This window comes from Cryptomeria japonica, chromosome 5 (assembly GCF_030272615.1).
Source record: "Cryptomeria japonica chromosome 5, Sugi_1.0, whole genome shotgun sequence".
Taxonomy (NCBI): domain Eukaryota; kingdom Viridiplantae; phylum Streptophyta; class Pinopsida; order Cupressales; family Cupressaceae; genus Cryptomeria; species Cryptomeria japonica.
This window is the reverse complement of record NC_081409.1, coordinates 706,459,382-706,480,045: the sequence shown is the minus strand read 5'-3', so window position 1 is coordinate 706,480,045 and position 20,664 is coordinate 706,459,382.

Genomic DNA, 20,664 nt, shown 5'->3' with positions numbered 1-20,664 from the left:
TTTTTTAAAATGGGCACATATGTTAAAGGTATATGAAGAAGTCTTTATCAATGGTAAAAACTCATTATTACAAAGTAAATTTTTCAAAGATGTCTTATGTGAGGATTCTCATAATTTTCTTAGTAAGGAATGGATAATTTGTTTGATAGTAGGGAGGTATTTAGGATAATTTGCATGGAACAACCCATCCTTGTATCATTTTTTAGAGCTCTCTAGTGGGTCGTTGGAGCAGACACAATCCTGTTTATCATTGCTACTACTCCCAGTCCTCTTGACTTCATTCATAAGTTCTGTTGCATCCTTTTTTTGGTTACACTCAGATGTTGATGAATCTGCTTTTTTGTTTGTCATTTGTCAGATCTTTTTGTTCTTAGTGTTACTATCTGTCTTGAATTCCTTGCCTTTCTTGAGCGGACATGATTTTGCCCAATGCCCCGATTTTTTGCAGTGGAAACAGGCAAACGGTAGAGATTCAAATTCAAAAGCTTGGGACCATTTTCCTAGTTTAGATATGATATCTATGGATTGAGGCATATATGTCATTTGGTTAACATTTACGCAGATGCTAGCAAAGACTAACCTTGATTTAGTTGTCGTCATCGGGTCGATCAACAAGAGTTATCCAAAGGATTTCACAATGCCCTTGAAAACTTCCTCCTTCCAATATTCCAGCGGAAAACCCGGGAGGCGTGTCCAGACTGGTGCATAAACGAAGAAGGATTCATCCAGGACGAGATTCGGGGCCCATTTTTGGAGAGCCAGGGAAGACTTGCCAAACATCCAGGGGCCTTTGCAAAGAGCTTTGTTCATGTCTTCTTCAGAGTTGAAAGCAAAGGTAAAAAACCCTCTAGGCAATGCTACCACTTCCACTTGTCCTTTTACAATCCATTTTCTCCTTATGAAATTCCTAACATCATCGATGTTAGGCCTAAAGCCAGAGAATCATCCCACTAATGTCATAGATAGGCCAGCTACAGTCATATCAACCACTTTGTCCAGAACAGAAATAGTGACCAGACCAGACGCAGGGTATGAAATGTTTGTTACTTCCGGAAGCCCAGATTTATCCAGTGGCTTCACTCCAAAGAGCGAAGACCATTTTTTCCCTTTTCCTCTGTCATGTGGATCCCCGAGGATCGAATCTTTTTCTTCTCCCAATTTTGCTTTTTCCTTGTCCTCTTCTGACCCTTGAGATGTCTAACCTCCTACCTACTTGCTAGATCTAATCCCAGAGGAACAACAGTTTCCAGGAAATCCGCCTTCCTCAGGAATTCCACCATTGTCCAATTTGAAATTTGGGATTCTCGCTCCTTTTTGCTCTGCTCCCATCCCGCTCTGTTGTGTGATTCTTTAAAAATCTTGTTGTTGTTTCTAATACTTAATGTTAAGTACAAATGCCAAGCTAATAAGATGAGAGGGGGGGTGAATCATACAAACTTAATCTTCCATAAAAACAACAGATTCAACCTCGATAACATTTACATCAGTAATATAACCAAAACTGCTAAACATGCAAACTCAAAAGCATATAAACATCATAACACTCATAACACCAGATTTAACGTGGAAACCCAAATAGGGAAAAACCACTGTGGTATTTCGGACCCACTAAGAAATATACTCTTCTAGAGTATGCTCGGTTAAAAGAAAATCTTGTTAAAGATTACAAACACATTGCTAGATGTGACCTGGTTAAGGGATTTCCCTCAGATCTGTTAGAATCTTCACCTTGTTAGAAGTGACCTTGTTAAATAATTTCAAACACTCAATCAGAATGTCACCTTGCTAGAGGGTTTTACAAATAAGACTGTTAAGTCCACTTGGTTAAGAGATTTTCTGTCACTTCACAAAATAACAATAATAAAAATCTATCTGCAACTTCACATCTAAAATCCTAAAGTAGATTCTTATTTGCTTAATACAATCTAGGACTTATCTTGTCCATCTGCTGGGCTCTATACTCTGTTATTCAAACAGGTCTTCAAGCTTTTGTGCTCAGTAATCACTATGTAGCATCCCTGTGCATATACTTGCCCGCATACATTGCTTATCAACAGTTCCTTATTTATAAACAATTCGCCAACCACTTAATCTCCTTGATCACATATCCCATGATCTATCATAGCCATCAGATCTTCAAACTTGACTAGGTTCAATGTATCCTTCGATCTGAAAATGTTTTACCCTGCCTTGGAACTTGCATACATTTCTTGGAACTTGTGCTAGGGTATTGCGGTTCAATTTGAGTTGTAGATCTTCCTGCCGATTTTCCTTTGCCATAGATTCTTTTAACAAACTTCATTCACAGCATACCAATCATTTAATCAATTCCAACTCATCAGCTTCCTTCATTAAATAATGCTTTTATTCATTCAATGCATTCTGTTACTACTCGATTGCAACTCAGTAAATACTAAACTTTACTCAGTAGACATTCTGCCTTCATTAACCGATAGCGATAACCTTAGGGTTTACCAACTAGGTTCTTTGCTCGGTAACATAGTATAGTATTAACCTTACAATCAATCAACATATGTAGGATATCAAAATAATCTAAACATCATAATCTCATCATTGTCTAACTCGGTAATAGTTGCCCATTGAATAACTTATTCCTCCCCTTATTCATCACATTCTTTCTGTGTCTTTTATCGACATCTTTATACTCATCAAATCATACTTCTTAAGATATGGCAACATCATACTGAATTAGAAAATCAATTTCTTGACATCAATGAAAAAATAATAATATTAAGACAGTAAACATCCTTGATCAGTTATATCCATAATCATCAACAACCTTCTCAATATCCTTATTGAAATGCCAACAATCTCCCCCTTTGGCATTGATGGCAAAACCAATTGATTTGACCTAACTGATTCGGATTGCTGTGAGATTCTGAAATGCTGAAATGCTCTCCTATTGTTATCAATCTTCTCCCCCATACATTAGTCTTCTCCCCTTTTTCTTCAGTCTTCTCCCCCTTTGACAACAATGCCAAAAAGTAAAGAACTAAAACATAATTTCTTCTTGTATGAAGTGATTTCCTGTTGTTATGTGTCAAATTAGTCTTGGTCAGAGCATTTTGTCTTGAGTTCCTGTTCCCTATTATTGTTTCCTACACACCTTTAGAAAACATCCTAAAGTGTGTAAATCAGCATCAACTCCTAAAAGATATTCTATAGAGTCATCAAATTGATGCTTTCACCAAACTCAGTCAGTGAATGGAAGATAGGGGTACAACCCCTAACTTACTTCTGAGATACTCAAAAGTGTCCCTTGGTAGTGGTTTGGTAAAGATATCTGCTATTTGTTCCTTTGTGTTGACATACTCCAACACCACTTTCTTCTCTTGAGCTTCTTCTCTAAGGTAATGATATTTGATAGAGATGTGCTTTGTCTTAGAGTGCATAACAGGATTCTTTGAAATGTTAATGGCACTAGTATTGTTATAGAATATAGTTACTGCCTCGGTAACTTTCTCATTTATACCTTCCAACAATTGTTTGATCCATGATATGTTGGTACAATTCAATGTTGCAGCAATGTATTCAGCTTCTGTTGTTGATTGTGAAACACATCCTTGTTTCGTGCTAAGCCAACTCACTAGTCTTTCTCCTAAAAAGAAAGCTCCTCCACTTGTGCTTTTTCTGTCATAAATGTTGCCTACCCAATAAGCATCAGTATAAAATTTTAAAGCAAAGTCATTTCCTTTCTGATATACTAAGCCATAATCTTCAGTGTCTTTCAAGTATCTGAAAATTCTTTTGATTATTGTCATGTGTGTTTCCTTAGGATCTGCAGAGAATCTTGCAACTATACCTACTGCATGTGCTATGTCTGACCTACTGTGAACAACATATTGTAGCTTTCCAATCATGGATAGGTAAAGTGTGTCATCAAAAGATGCAGATTCATCATTCTTTGATAGTTTACAGTTGGTAGTCATAGGAGTACTGACTGGTTTTGAATCTTCCATTCCAAATTTCTTCAAGATTTTCTTTATGAACTTGGATTGAGTAATGAAAATCTCATTTTTCATTTGCAGTATTTGTAAACCTATAAAATACTTCATCTCACCGATTAATGACATCTCAAATTTTTTGCTCATTTCATTTCCAAAGTTCTTGCATAGAGAGTCATTTCCACAAAATATAATATCATCAACAAATATGGCTGAGATCAGTATTCCATTTTCATCATTCTTCATGTACATATTGTTGTTTTCACTCATTCTTATAAAACCAATCTTGATTAAATAAGAGTGCAATCTTTCATACCATGTTCTAGGTGCTTGTTTTAGACCATATAAAGCTTTGTTCAATTTACATACCTAATCTTTATTCTTGTCTTCAACAAATCCTTTAGGTTGTTCAATAAAAACTTCTTCTTCTAATATACCATTCAGAAATGCAGATTTGACATTCATTTGATATACCTTGAAATTCTTGAAAGCAGCATATGCCAACAATGTTCTTACTCCTTCAAGTCTAGCCATAGGTGCAAAAGTCTCACCATAATCAATTCCTTCTTCTTGGGCATAACCTTTGCAAACTAGTCTTGCTTTATTTCGAATGACCTCACCTTTTTCATTCAGCTTGTTTCTGAAAATCCACTTTGTACCGATTACATTTTTGTCCTTCGGTCTTGGGACTTGTGTCCATGTGTCATTCTTCTTGATTTGATCAATCTCTTCTATCATAGCATTTATCCAATCTTCACTGTTAAATGCCTCTTTCACTATCCTCGGTTCAAATTCAGATATCAGACATGTGTTTTGTCTCAGTTTGTTCCTTGTCATCACTAGATCATCCTTATCTCCTATAATCTGACTTGATGCATGATGTCTTCTGACATACTTGGCTAATACAGGCTTGGTAGACTCTGTATGATCTTCTTCATCACTCGGTAACTGGATATTCTCTTCATTTTCTTCAACAGTTCTCTCGGTAAGACTTGTCAGTTGAACATAGACAAATTCATCATAATCTTCTAGTTCTTTGGAGTTTCCTTCACCATTTCTAGCTACAAATTCATCAATTTTCACATTTGCACTTTCTACTATTTTGTTAGATGATTTGATCAGACATTTAAATGCTTTACTTCTAGAAAAATAACCTTGAAATGTTCCTTCTTCATTTTTCTGATCAAACTTTCCATTTCTATCATCTTTGTAAACATAGCATCTACTTCCAGAGATTTTGAAGTAACTTACATTAGGTTTCTTGTCATACCAAATTTCATATGGTGTCTTCAAAGTTCCTTTTTTCAGTTGTACTCGGTTCAAGGTGTAAACTGTTGTGCTTATTGCTTCTCTCCAAAATGTTTGTGACACTTTCTTTTCAATCATCAAAGTTCTGGCACAATCCACAATAGATCTGTTTCTCCTCTTAGCTATTCCATTTTGTTGTGGAGTTCTCAGTGCAGAGACTTGTCTTTTTATACCATGATCATTGCAGAATAAGTTAAACTCATCAGATGTGAACTCTCCTCCTCTATCTAATCTAAGACATTTCAGTTGTCTTCCTATTTCATTTTCAACTCTTGCCTTGTACCATTTAAACATTTGAAAAGCTTCTGATTTTTCTTTTAAAAACATAACTGACATCATCCTTGAGTAATCATCCACAAATAAAATGAAATATTTATCACCATAATAACTTTGAACTTTCATAGGACCACAAAGATCAGTGTGCACAAGATCTAAAATTCCCTTAGAAGTGTAGGACTTACTTGTAAAGCTTGATCTTGTCATTTTGCCCATCTGGCATCCTTGGCACATAGCATTCTTAGGTTTTTCAAGACTCAGTAGGCCTCTTACTTGGTGCTTCTTGCTTATTTTGATCAGATTATCAAAATTTACATGACAAAACCTTTTATGCCATAACCAGGTATCATCTATCTTTGCATACAGACACTTGTTCCAAGTTGAGTCAAGGTGAAATGTGTTACCTTTTGTTTGTGTCCCGGTAGTAGCTAACTTTCCATGCTTGTCATGAACTTTGACAATTCCTTTCTGAAATTCTATTCGGTAACCTATATTGTTTAGTTGTGCTAAACTCAACAAATTGTATTTCAAACCTTCAACCCAATAAACATCATTACATTTTGCATTGTCAAGAAGTGTTATAGATCCTTTACCTTTTACCGGACATGGTGCATCATTACCAAATCTTACATAACCTCCATCATAATCTTCTAACATAACAAACTTGTGTTTATCACCTATCATGTGATGTGAGTATCCACTATCTATGATCCAAGAATCATTAGTATTTATGTGAGATATTAGGGCTTTTTCTTCATACCTTTCTTCATCTGATCCATCTTTGATAGCTACATAAACTACTTCCTCTGTATCAGTTTCATCTGATTTATCATCATTAGATTCCTCATCAGCTATTAAGCATGACTTTCTATCTCTTCTTCTGAAGTCTCGGTGTCCTCTGTAATGATTATCTTTTTGTCTGAAATCTTGGTAATCTGTCTTTTCAGTAGAATCTTTGTCAAGACAATTAGAAGCCATATGTCCTATCTTATCACAATTGAAACATTTCAAAGGTAGTTTTCCTTTATACTTACCTTTGCCTCTCGGTAACCTTCTGGCTAATAGTGCTTCAAACTCTTCTTGCTTTCTGATTTCCTCATACAGTTTGTGTACTTCTTTCATGTTCTTGCGAAATCTTTCACTTGTTCCACTGTGATCCCCTTTAGTGTACTTACTCATTCTATCATTGTAATCATCAGATTCACCAATATGAAAAGAACTAAATGCAGATTCAACTTTATTTACCGATGACCCACTGTTATCAAAGTTACTTAACTCAAATGCATGTAGCTTACCAATAGTAGCATCTAAAGAAACTGGCATATTGGGTACAGACCTCAATTCATTGATTGCAGAGACTCGGATTGCATAAGCTGGTAGAAGGGTTCTTAACAACTTACTTGTTATATCCTTTTCTTCAATAGTTCCACCTGCTCCTTTGATTTGATTGACAATCTCCTTTAGTCTTGTACTATACTAGGTTATGTTCTCACCTTCATTCATCCTCATAGATTCAAGTTGTCCTCTTAGACTATCCACTTTTGCTCTTTGAACATGTTCATCTCCACCATACACAGATATGAGCTTGTCCCACATTGCCTTTGCATCATTGCAGCCTTCTAGATCATTAAACTCTGAGTCGGTCAATGCATATTTAATTTCAATCATTGCTTGGATATGTTCTTGCTTTGCCTTTATCTCTTCCATTGTCAATGGATAGGTTCTAGGTGTGATGAAATCATTCTCCAGATAATATACAACATATTATCCAACTCCTTATAGGTGCAACTTCATCCTTTTCTGCCATGTAGAGAAACTTGACTTGTTCAGCTTCGGTGCATCCCTCTTATACATCTTTGGATCTTTTCCTCAAGTACCTTTAAAATTTTTCTTCCATAGTCCAAAGCTCTGACACCAATTGATAGTTCTAATACTTAATGTTAAGTGCAGATGCCAAGCTAATAAGATGAGAGAGGGGGGTGAATCATACAAACTTAATCTTCCATAAAAACAACAGATTCAACCTCGGTAACATATACATCAGTAATATAACCAAAACTGCTAAACATGCAAACTCAAAAGCATATAAACATCATAACACTCATAACACTAGATTTAACGTGGAAACCCAAATAGGAAAAACCACTGTGGGATTTTGGACCCACTAAGAAATGTACTCTTCTAGAGTATGCTCAGTTAAAAGCAAATCCTGTTAAAGATTACAAACACATTGCTAGATGTGACCCGGCTAAGGGATTTCCCTCAGATCTGTTAGGATCTTCACCTTGTTAGAAGTGACCTTGTTAAAGGATTTCAAACAATCAATCAGAGTGTCACCTTGCTAGAGGGTTTTACAAATAACACTATTAAGTCCACTTGGTTAAGAGATTTTCTGTCACTTCACAAAATAATAGTAATAAAAATCTATCTGCAACTTCACATCTAAAATGCTAAAGCAGATTCTTATTTGCTCAATACAATCTAGGACTTATCTTTTCCATCTGTTGGGCTCTATACTCTGTTATTCAAACATGTCTTCAAGCTTCCGTGCTCGGTAATCACTATGTAGCATCCCTGTGCAGTTAAGTCCAGTCTCATCCATTTCAGCTAAGCTAACTTGACAATCAAATAATGTGTCCATATATTACCAAGGATATCATGTGCTACATACATGGTTGTTGAAAAACAACTATTTTGGTGTACTATATGTGAAAATACTATGGTTATGTTTTGTGTGCAAGTTTTGTACAATGAATTTGTAAGATAGTTTATGTGCTTCAAGGGAGCTGTATTCTATGCATATGTTAGATGCAATCACAACAATTCTAATTTGTTTATACTTTGTAATTTGGATTTAAGCCTTCTTTTGTATATTGTACAAAGAGTCCAAACTGGCAATGAGCCAAACTGGTAGTGAGCCACCCCTTTTTGTATTGTGTAACCAATTGCATATTACACTATTCCGAAGAGTATCATCTCTTTGTGGTTTTTCCCATATTGGGTTTTCCACCTACAAATCTGGTGTTATGTGTTATATATCCATTTTGTTTACTGCATTTGAATTATGCTATGTGATTGGTTAATTAAAAGTTTGAATAAGTTCAAGTGAATACTGATTTGCACCTCCCCTCTCAGTATTTCGGTTATTCATCAATATGTGAAATAAAAATCATAGTCAAATGGTGAAGGCATAGAGACACTGTGATTATCATGCTATTGTTGCACATTGAGAAGTTATCAATATTCAATGAACACTAATACCATGTAGTATACCTTATGTGTTAATTTCATCTAATCAATGATATTGCAATAAATATAAGAGGAAATAGTCATTATTTAATTAAATCTTAAAATGATGGTACTATTACAAAAATAGTTTTAATTAGTTGAAAACACACTCTTTAAACAAAACCTCCCCAACACTATGCATGTTATAGAGTCATGAAATATTTCACAAAATACCTCGAAGTAATATAACACGAGTATAGGGCATATGAATTCAATATTTAGGAGGGTCTACTATTCCTACAAGTGTAGGGAAGATACCCTCTTTTTTCTCACTCTAAACAATCAAGAATAAAGGACTTAAAATAAGATGATTCATGAACTACTAATAATAATCAAATCTCTTCAAGAAAACGTATTCACGTACACAAAAGCATAAATTAGACTATATTAATTATTTTTAGCTACAAAGTGGATATTTTATAATATTAAACTATTGTAGGAAAGTAACTATGAAGGAGGAGTATACCAAGCTTTAAGAGTATTATATTACTAATGTAAAAAATAAAATTTACTCTATCACCCCTTCTCTCAATATCAATGCAACCAAATTTCACCCTTAACATAATAGTAGACTCTTAGAATAGAATTGAAAAAGCCCTCAAAATTTTCTACCTAGCATTCTAACAATATTTTTACAATCTTTTCCTAATAGCTAGATAAAATCCCTCTTTTGACACCCTTTTAAAGCTTAACCAAAATAGCCTTTCAACTCAACCAAAAAACCCTCCAAAAATGGTTAAGAAAACTTGCCCTTTCTCTTTTCCATGCACACCCTACTTTTCTCCTATATTCCTATCCAAATCAAACTCTTTCCTTATCCATTTTAATGACAATAATTGAATGTCATGCCATCTATGAATCTCAAATCTGTTAATCCTAGAGGGTTAATACTAAGAGGGGGGTGAATCAATATTAACAAAAAATGAAACTTTTAACACCAAAATAGACTTATCTCAGATCTGAAAAACATTCAACACTTAAACCAATTCTTCTTAACAAATTTACTTATCAGATCATGCAAACTTATGAATCAAATTAGCCATCAATTCAATATCAAATCAACAGACACTATTACCAACTTATTAACTGATCAGAATTCTTCATCAATCATATAATCATTAATATCGGTAACCACTTTAAGATCTCTAATAAACAAACATAAACTGTCTTAACCGGTTATCAAAAATAAAACATGAACATCACAAGAAAATAATTCCACAAATGAACACCATGATTTTCACATGGAAACCCAAATAGGGAAAAACCACGGTGGGAATTGTTACCCACAAATATTTTGCACTCTTTCAAAATGTGCCTTGTTAGGAGCCACACCCGATTAGAAGCTTACAATAATGCCCTATTAGGAGTAGACCCTATTAGAAGTCACCTGGTTAATGGATTTACCTCATCCCTATTAGAAGTATTGATCTATTAGGATCAACCTCGCAAGAGGATTTAGAACTCATATATTGAGTCGCCCTATTAGGGGATTTTACAATATGATGCCTATTAGGACCTACCCGGTTAAGGGATTTTAGCTTTTGTAATTGTTAGAAAACAATAATGAATAATTTGTGTATAACACTCAACTTCTTGCTTGATCAGATCCAATAAAGTTCTAAGTTTGCATCTCACTCGCAGATCTTCTCACACACACTGGTTCAGCTTCTCACACTTCTCAAAATCACTGACACTACAAAACATCAACCTTGCCGACATAAATAACTTTTACAACTAGGTCAGCATCAAAACCCTAAGACTTACTACATAGATCATTATAGATCTTTACAAATCATCATAGGGATCATTACAATCAATTACAAATCAATATCGGTCATTGAATGATCATAAATCGTCACAACAAATCAATCTGCTACAAAGTCAAACCCTTAGCACATCTGGCTAAGCACTTTGCACATTCCCAAGAAATTGATTCCCCAAACGTGCCAAAACATCTTTCAAACACATCACGTAGTTTGTGTCGCATTATCATTAACAATTGAACTTGATGTAGATCACCACCAAACCAAAAATCACTACCGGTTAAGAGAATTCTTTATCGGTCCTTAAACCTTGGCAAAACTTCATCAGAAATTCAAAACATGCCTTCCAGTAACCATCATAGGATGCAGTTCCAGTTACATACTCAAATCTATCATAAAAGCTTATGTATCAAACCACAAGACACCAAACATCGCCAATTACCTAATTCCATCAAAACTTATCTTCTTTACCGGTTAAGGTCCTAATTCACAGTCTTGCTAGTAAACTCTGTCAAACTATCAAACTCTTACTCTAGTAGACCAAATCACTTAGCCAATAAGTAAATCACTGAAAACCAACTGTACTTTCTTCTATGAGTATAGTCATCCATCATCATCTCAACCTCATTAGTTATGCCAAACATGCCAACAATCTCCCCCTTTGGAATTGATTGCAACACTAAATATCAACATACTCAACTCATAATGTTCTGCTTTGTCCATAAGCATCACAAATCATATGTCTTCTCTTGACTAATCATATATCTTCTCCCCCTTTGACAGCAATGCCAAAGGTGCATAAGCATCACAAATCATCAAATCTGTTGTTGTTATCTTCAACATGTCTGCAAAGTCATCTAAGTTGCTCCCCCTATGGAGTAGTCTGCATCTCATTAATCCAAAGTGAAAAATAGTCATGAGGCCCATTGGATTGATGATGGTTTTGTGAAAATGTCTGCTAGTTGCTCTTTGCTTGTCACATACTCCATTCAGACTTGTTTTTCCTGTACTCTTTCCCTTAGAAAATGATATTTCAATTCTATGTGCTTAGTTCTTGCATGTAGCACAAGATTTTTTAAAATATTAATTGCACTAGTATTATCACAGTAAATAGTTACCGGTTCAGACATATTAAATCTGAATCCTTCAAGCACATGTCTCATCCAGATTGCATGTGTGCAATTCATTGATGTTGCAACATACTCTACCTCTGTTGTTGATTGAGAAACACAAGTTTTCTTCTTACTTATCCAGGAAACCAATCTACCTCCAAGAAGAAAATCTCCACTGGTAATGCTTTTCCAGTCATCTACATTGCTTGCCCAAACTGCATCAGTAAATACATTCATAGATAAATTTCCTTTATAACGATACCATAACCATAATCTAACATGCCTTTCAAGTACCAGAATATCCTTTTCACTGCTACCAAGTGAGTCTCCTTGGGATCCTTTTTAAATCTAGCAACCAATCCAACAACATGTGTAATATTCAGTCTGCCATGAATGTCATAATGCAATTTACCAATCATAGACCTGTATTCTATCTCATCCATAAATGGTGAGTCATCTAGCTTAGACAACTTGCAACCTGTCACCATCGGAGTACCAACCGGTTTACAATCCTCCATGCCAAATGTTTTCAACACCTCTTTGACATACTTACTCTGATAGATAAAAATTTCACCATCCAATTGCTGGACTTGCAACCCGATAAAAAATATAATTTCTCCACTAAGAGACATCTCAAATTCCTTTTTCATCTCCTCAACAAAATCCATGCATAGGTCATCATTACCCCCAAAGATAATGTCATCCACAAATACTTCAACTATCAATACTTTCTCTCCATGAGTCTTTAGATATATGTTACTATCCTCACTGGTACGCTGGAATCCTATCTTGATTAGGTGTGCATGCAACCTTTCAAACCATGCTCTCAGTGCTTGCTTCAATCCATACATTGCCTTATGTAGTTTACAAACAATATCTTTGTCTTCAGATAAAGCAAATCCATTTGGTTGTTCTATGTATACTTCTTCTTCAAGGATGTCATTGAGAAAATCCTATTTAACATCCATTTGATAGACTTTAAATCCTTTAAATGTAGCATAAGAAAGTAGCATTCTTACTCCTTCTAATCTCACCACAAGTACAAAGGTTTCACCATAATATTCTCCTTCTTTTTGTGCATAGCCTTTGCGAACCAATCTTTCTTTATTTCTCACAACCTTGCCTTCTTCATTTAACTTATTTCTAAAAACCCATTTAGTTTCAATCACATTCTTATCTTCCGGTCTAGGAACAAGTGTCCATGTCTTGTTATTCTCTATCTGATCCAACTCATCATTCATTGCACTAATCCACTCATCATCCTTTAATGTCTCTCTTACTATTTTCGGCTCAATAGTAGAAATCAGACATGAATTTTCTCCGATTTTCCTCCTTGTTTGTACTCCAGCATGTTTATCTCCAATTATTTGTTCTTTTGAGTGATTTAACCTGACATACCTTGGAATAACCAGCTCTATTGTTGTGCTTCTTGCTTCATGTTCTTCATCTTTTTCATCACTCTCTGTGTTTACCGATTGAGCACCTATTTCTGCAACATTTTGCTCATCAGTCTTATGCACTTTCAGTTGTATAAACACAAGTCTTTCTTCATCTTTCTCAGGCTCGGATTTGCTCAACTCACCAAATTTCTCAAGGAGTTCATCTATCTTCACATTAGCACTCTCAATGATCTTCTTAGTTCTTTTGTTATAACATTTAAATGCCTTAATCTTTGTAGAGTAACCAAGAAAAATGCCTTCATCACACTTAGCATCAAACTTTTCAATGTAATCATCTCTCTTAATATAACATTTACTCCCAAAAGTTTTGAAATAACTTACACTAGGATTCTTTCCATGCCATAATTCATAGGTTGTTTTGTTATTACCTTTTTTGATAAGTACCCAGTTCAAAGTATAGACAACAGTGTTGACTACTTCTCTCCAAAACATCTTTGGTACTTCACCTTGAATCAACATGGTTCTAGAAGCTTCAACAACTATTATATTCATTATCTTTGCTATCCCATTTTGTTGTGGAGTTCTAGGAGCTGACATCTGCCTCTTAATTCCATGTTCATCACAAAACTTCACAAACTCGTCAAAAGTAAATTCACCTCCCCGGTCAGATCTCAAACATTTTAGATTCTTCCTGGTATCTTTTTCAACAAGAGCTTTAAATTCTTTTATCTTACTGAATGCCTCGAACTTTTCTCTCAGAAATTTTACCCACATCATTTTGAAATAATTATCAACAAAGATCATAAAATACTTATTACCAAAATAGCTCTTAGTCCTCATAGGACTACAAAGATCAGTATGAACCAAATCAAGAATATTCTCTGAAGAGAAAGACTTACTCTTAAAGTATACAAAGGTCGTCTTACCCATCTAACAATCCTTGCATAACACATTGTCTGGTTTCACAAGCTGGGGCAAACCTCTAACAATACTTGACTTACTAACTTTAATCATATTGTCAAAATTGACATGAAAAAATCTCTTGTGCCATAATAGTTGTCTTCAATCTCCGCCACCAAACAATCATTTACATTAGTAAGTAGCAATCAATTCTTCATTATTTCCAAGAATTCTGCACACTCCACTTTTGAATAAAGTAGATATCCCTTATCATTAAGTTGTCCTACACTCAAGAGGTTATGTTTTAGTCCTTCAACCCAAAAGACATCATCTGCATTACTCTTCCCATTTAATGAAATTGATCATTTAATTTTAACCATGCAAGGAGAGTTATTACCAAATCTTACAACACCTCCATCAAACTCTTCAAGGGATAAGAACTTAAGAACTTACTTTTTTCATCGGTCATGTGGTGTGAGCAACCACTATCTATTATCCATTCATCGTTATTATCCATATGAGACACCAAATCCTTCTCATTAGTCAGATCCTCCTTCACAATAACAAATACTATCTCCTCATTGTCATGTTCTTCTAGTTCATCATCAGTCACACCTTCATCCACTACAACATAACAATGTTTCTTGTCTTTTCCTTTGAATCTCCTAAACTTATCTTTCTTATCAGTGTTAGGGTAGTTAGAAACTATGTGTCCAATCTTACTACAAGAGAAACACTTCAAGGGTAATTTACCTTTATATTTACCTATTCCTCTAGGTAATCTTCTAGCCAGTAATGCCTCAAGTTCCATCAGATGATCTTGATCCTCACCATCAACTCTGCTACCGCCATGACTAAACCTATAGTCATGATTATGACAAACATCTTTTCCTCTCCTTGCTGATGTACCAGTTACAAAAGCCTTAAAGAAAGATTCAGAAGGTTTGGAAACACTATTATCAAAATTGTTAAGTTCAAATGTAGTTAACTTTCCAATTAAAGAATCAACAGTAACTTTATCTTTTGAAATGGATCTCAGTTCTTGAATAGCAGACACTCTGATAGAATACCGCAGTAAAATAGTTCTAAGCATTTTTCTAACAACAGTATCATCTTCAATCTTACCTCTGGCACTCTTTATTCCACCTACAACTTCCTTAATCCTTTGTCCACATTGAGCTATGTTCTCACCGTCAACCATTTTCATATCATCAAATTTTCCTCTCAAACTCTCTTCCTTTTCCCTTTGTACATGTTCATCTCCTCCATAAATTAAATTTAATTTCTCCCATAATTCATTTACATTTTCTAATCCACGAACAACAATATACTCAGAGTCAGATAGAGAACTTACAATTGCTTCAAGAGCCTAAATGTTTTCCTGTTGTTCTTTGAGTTCATCTGGTGTCAAGGGACTGGTAGTAGGAGCAACATTATTGGTTATCATATGATTCTAGTATTGTGAACCCATTCCTTTAACGTAGATATTCATCTGATCACTCCATATCCGATAGTTGTCCTTGGTAAACTTGGGACCCTCCTTCTTCATCATCTTTCACATAATCTTTCCCTCAAGCTGTTAGGATTTCTGCACATAGAGGACCAATGCTCTGATACCAAAAGTTAATTCTAGAGGATCCGGTTAATACTAAGAGGGGAGTGAATCAGTATTAACAAAAACTGAAACTTTCAACACCAAAACAGACTTATCTCAGATCTGAAAACATTCGACACTTAAACAAATTCTTCATAACATATTTCTTTATCAGATCATGCAAACTTATGAATCAGATTATCCATCAATTCAATATCAAATCAACAAACACTATTACCAACTTATTAACTGATTAGAATGCTTCATCAATATTGGTAACCACTTTAAGATCTCTAATAAACAAACATAAACTATCTTAACCTGTTATTAGAAATAAAACATGAACATCACAAGAAAAGTATTCCACACATGAACACCATGATTTTCACGTGGAAACCCAAATAGGGAAAAACCACAGTGGGAATTGGCACACACAAATATTTTGCACTCTTTTAGAATGTGCCCTATTAGGAGCCAAGCCCAGTTAGAAGCTTACAATGATACCATGTTAGGAGAAAACCCTATTAGGAGTCACCCAGTTAAGGGATTTACCTCAACCCTGTTAGAAGCTTTGATCTGTTAGGATCAACCGAGCAAGAGGATTTAGAACTCAGATATTGAGTCACCTTGTTAGGGGATTTTACAACATGAGGCCTGTTAGGACCTATCTGATTAAGGGATTTAGTTGTTGTAATTGTTAGAAAACAATAGTGAATGATATGTGTATAGCACTCAACTGCTTGCTTGATCAGATCCAATTAAGTTCTAAGTCTGCATCTCACTAGCAGATCTTCTCGCATACACTATTCGGCTTCTCACACATCTCAAAATCACCGACACTCCAAAACATCAAGCTTACCGACATAAATAACTTTTACAACTAGGTCGACATCAAAACCCTAAGACTTACTACATAGATCATCACATATCTTTACAACTCATTACAATCAATTAAAAATTAATATTGGTCGTTGAATGATCATAAATCGTCACAGCAAGTCAATATGGTACAAAGTCAAACACTTAGCACATTCTGCTAAGCACTTTACACATTCCCAAGAAATTAGTTCTCCAAATGCGCCAAAAAATCTTTCAAACACATCACGCGCTTTGTGTCGCGTTATCATCAACACGTGAACTTGATGTAGATCACCGTCAAACCAAAAATCATTATCGGTTAAGAGAATTATCTACCGGTCCTTAAACTCTGGCAAAACTTCATCAAAAATTCAAAACATGCCTTCCAGTAACCATCATAGGATGCGGTTCTAGTTACATACTCAAATCCATCATAAAATCTTATGTATCAAACCACAAGACACCAAACATCGCCAATCACCCGAGTCCATCAAAACTTATCTACTTTACCAGTTAAGGTCCTAATTCACAGTCTTGTCGGTAAACTCTATCAAACTGTCAAACTCGTACTCTAGTAGACCAAATCACTTAGCTAATAAGTCAATCACTGAAAACCAACTGTAAAAATCATTAAACATCAGTTGACCCTGGTTGCCATCAATGACAACACAAATAACTGATCATGTCATCTTTCCTCTACTGGTACAGTCATGCATCATCATCTCAACCTCATCAGTTATGCCAAACATGCCAACAAAATCAATATGTGCATTGCCCTTAGTGCATTGATTAATACACTAATCTATGAAAAATCAAAATGCATGCCTTTGGGAGACATGACAAAGTACCATACGAGACCTTTGTGATCATTAGGCTCTTAAGAATAGATAGTTATCCATTGATGAGGTTGTCATATTTTTTTATTGGTAAAACTACTTATGTTTTTTTGTGAAAATGTGTGTGTACCCATGTAATTAAATACAAAAATGCTTATGGGGCTTCAAAACATTAACACCTTAATACATAAGGGCCTTGCTTGTAAAAATATTGTAGGAAGTGCATAATAATTAGAAAAGAAATACAATCTAAAATCTATGATAAAACTTATTTTTGGAACCGATATGAAATTATGAATTTTTATTATATGTTATATTGACTAGTTACCTAGAATAAGTGTATAACACGGTCACAAATTAAAATCTTTAAAAACTTAGAGGTTTGAGTGGATATCTTTGAAGTTCCACGTCCATCCTTGAGAGGTTGATTGGTTAAAACTATGGATTATTCCTAGCCCAAAGTCTCTAGCTAGAGAACAAATTATATATGGTACATGTCTAAAGAGGATTCTTTTGGGATTGAATCTACTCTCGTGATCATCATAGTGGATCTTGATTTTTTCCTAAAGTAGGTGTCACTACATAATTTAATCCAATTTTCTTAGGCTACTATGCTTGAATATTTGGGTAATATATATGTAAAAGGGTTTCATCATCGTTTGTGTTGTACAAGAAAGAAGATAATCATGTAGTTTGAACTAACATATGATCTTTGTGACTGATTGGGTCACGGATTGAGAAAATAAATATTTTATAACCAAATATCAAATCATTGATAATTATGTTTTTATCATAATGTGACCTCCTTAATCAAAAACCGAACATACAAAATTAATAATTTTAAATGTTTATTTATTGATTAATTTCTTCAAACTAAATGACTTAACAGGCATTTGCCAATTTTGATATCCCACATCATAATGAAATCAAGCATGGTAATACTGGTCAATAAGTTGGAATATTCTTGACTTAGAGAAAAGCTTAATTAGCTAAAACCATTTCTTTTCAAGTCTTATTTAGTGATGGCTCCAAAATTTAAGAATCTTCTTTCAATCACAAATGGCTTTGGTTCATTTGGTAGTGTGAAGGTAAAGTTGTAGTATTGTTGATGGTGTCACCAAGTTTCAAATTTCTATTGGATTGATTGTGAATCGTTGCGACGTTCATGATATATTCACAGATTCTGTTAAAACAAAACTGAAGAAGAAACAGACTAGTAAGAAAGAAAATTCAAAACAAGAACCAAAGATCAGAGCTGTAAATAATATTTCATACATTCAGTACCATTGTCTGCATTCATGGCCTGATAATCTATGTTTTTCTGCACAAGATTTTTAAGGTGGTATCAGAGCATTTATCCTTGGGTGCTTGTGACTGGTAAAGCATGAAGCACAGGGCAATGAAGAGTTTATTAATGTGTACACTTACTGTGAAGTCCAGATTGGTACAGTAAAGTTTCATGGTGGAGGCTGGAAGATGCAGATTTGTTCCAGTTTTTTTCCCTGCAAATATCTTGAAGAAAAACAACTGTTCTCATAACGGCCTTAAATTTCTACGACATGAAATAATGCATTTATGTACAAGATTTAGAATCTACATTTGCATTGAACGCTGTTTAAGTCTCTGACATACATGCTGAACGGTGGCACCCACAACTAAAGATCTGTCAAACAGTTTTTTTCACTTCTGTATGATGAATGATTGTTTGGTGGAAAATTAGTTATAGTATCAGAAAAGTAAAATCTTACTTGGTGGGCGGGGAACATTTCTTTGCTCATTCTGAGCGACTCTGAATTCTCTGTCAATGCATACTGTGCATTATTGAATGCTTCAGGTACTTTAAATATATAGTTTGTATTGAAGCATGTTCTGATTGTGTTTTTATTGTTTGAATTTTGGTCAATGGTGTAATAAAAGAATATACTATCATCTTTATCAATTGTTTTCAATTAATTGAACTACAATCTTTCTTTCTGATCATAAAACATTTCATTACTTGAATTCTAGATGGCTCTGTCAATATATACTGTGCATTATTGAATGCTTCAGGTACTGCAAATAAATAGTTTGTATTGAAGTTGGTTATGATACCAATATAATAGAGAATTGTATCTTCATTGTTTGAATCTTGATCCATGATATAATTAAAGAATATATTATTACCTTCGTCAATTGAACTACAATCTTTTTTCGTGACAGTAGAACATTTCATTGCTCATTTTGCACGCTGGTGAATTCTCTATCAATACATATAGTGCATTATTAAATGCTTGTCAATGCATACTGTGCATTATTGAATGCTTCAGTTACTAGAGATAAATAGTTTGCATGGAAGTTTGTTCTAGTATCATTTACGCCTGACCATCCATTTCTCCTCTTGTTGTTTGAATTTTGGTCCATGGTATAATCAAAGAATATATTATCACCTTGGTAACTTGTATTTAATTAATTGAACTACAATCTTTCTGTAAGAAAAGGTGAATCTTGGTCGATTGCATAATCTGAAAAGAATATATTATCAGCTTCACCAATTGTACTCAATTAATTGAACTACAACCTTTCTTTAAGTTTTGAATATCCAACAATTTAAAGATAAAGTAAACAATAAATTTTAAATGAGACCTGAAATTTTATTATTAGCAATCATATTTAATGTGCAATGGACAAATGGAAAGTGCAATTTTGAATTATTTTTTAAAAAACATTATTTCAATTACTTTTTTTAATGTTTGATAAGTACATTATAGTCCTACAATTTGATTGTCTTCACACTTCAACTTTGTTTGTCCTATATAACTTGTTTCCTTAATTCTCCTGTGTGACATCTAAACAATTTCAAATTTCAAACGGAAGGGTTGTATTTTCATTACAATCTCGATATTTCCTCCATTTCAAAAAATATATTCCAAATAATAAATTTACTTTTATATTTTTCATAGCCTTTTCTCTTCTTTTAACTCTTTGAACACATCTATGGAAGCTACTTCATCTCTTATATTATTTTTTATCAAAATAAGAAATATACTATCCTAGGACAAAAATAATAACATCTATAACATTGAAAATAAAACATTTATTTTTTCACATTTACTATGGGTTTTTCTAAAGCAACCTAGAAGTCTCTCCTTGTGTTGATGATTTGGCAACTCTAGGTCATGGCTCCCTCAAACAAGCATCCAGGAAAGTTTTTGTTAAACGTGTTTCATGAGATAAGTTTTTTAATCCTCCTACGGATGTTGTTTTACCTACCTTTGTGTTTTATGATGTATGTAAATGGTTAGATCATTTTAACCTTGTCTAATGGGGTGAAAAATAGGGTTAGGATTAAATTAAGATAATAAAACCACTAAATGGCCTAATTAAC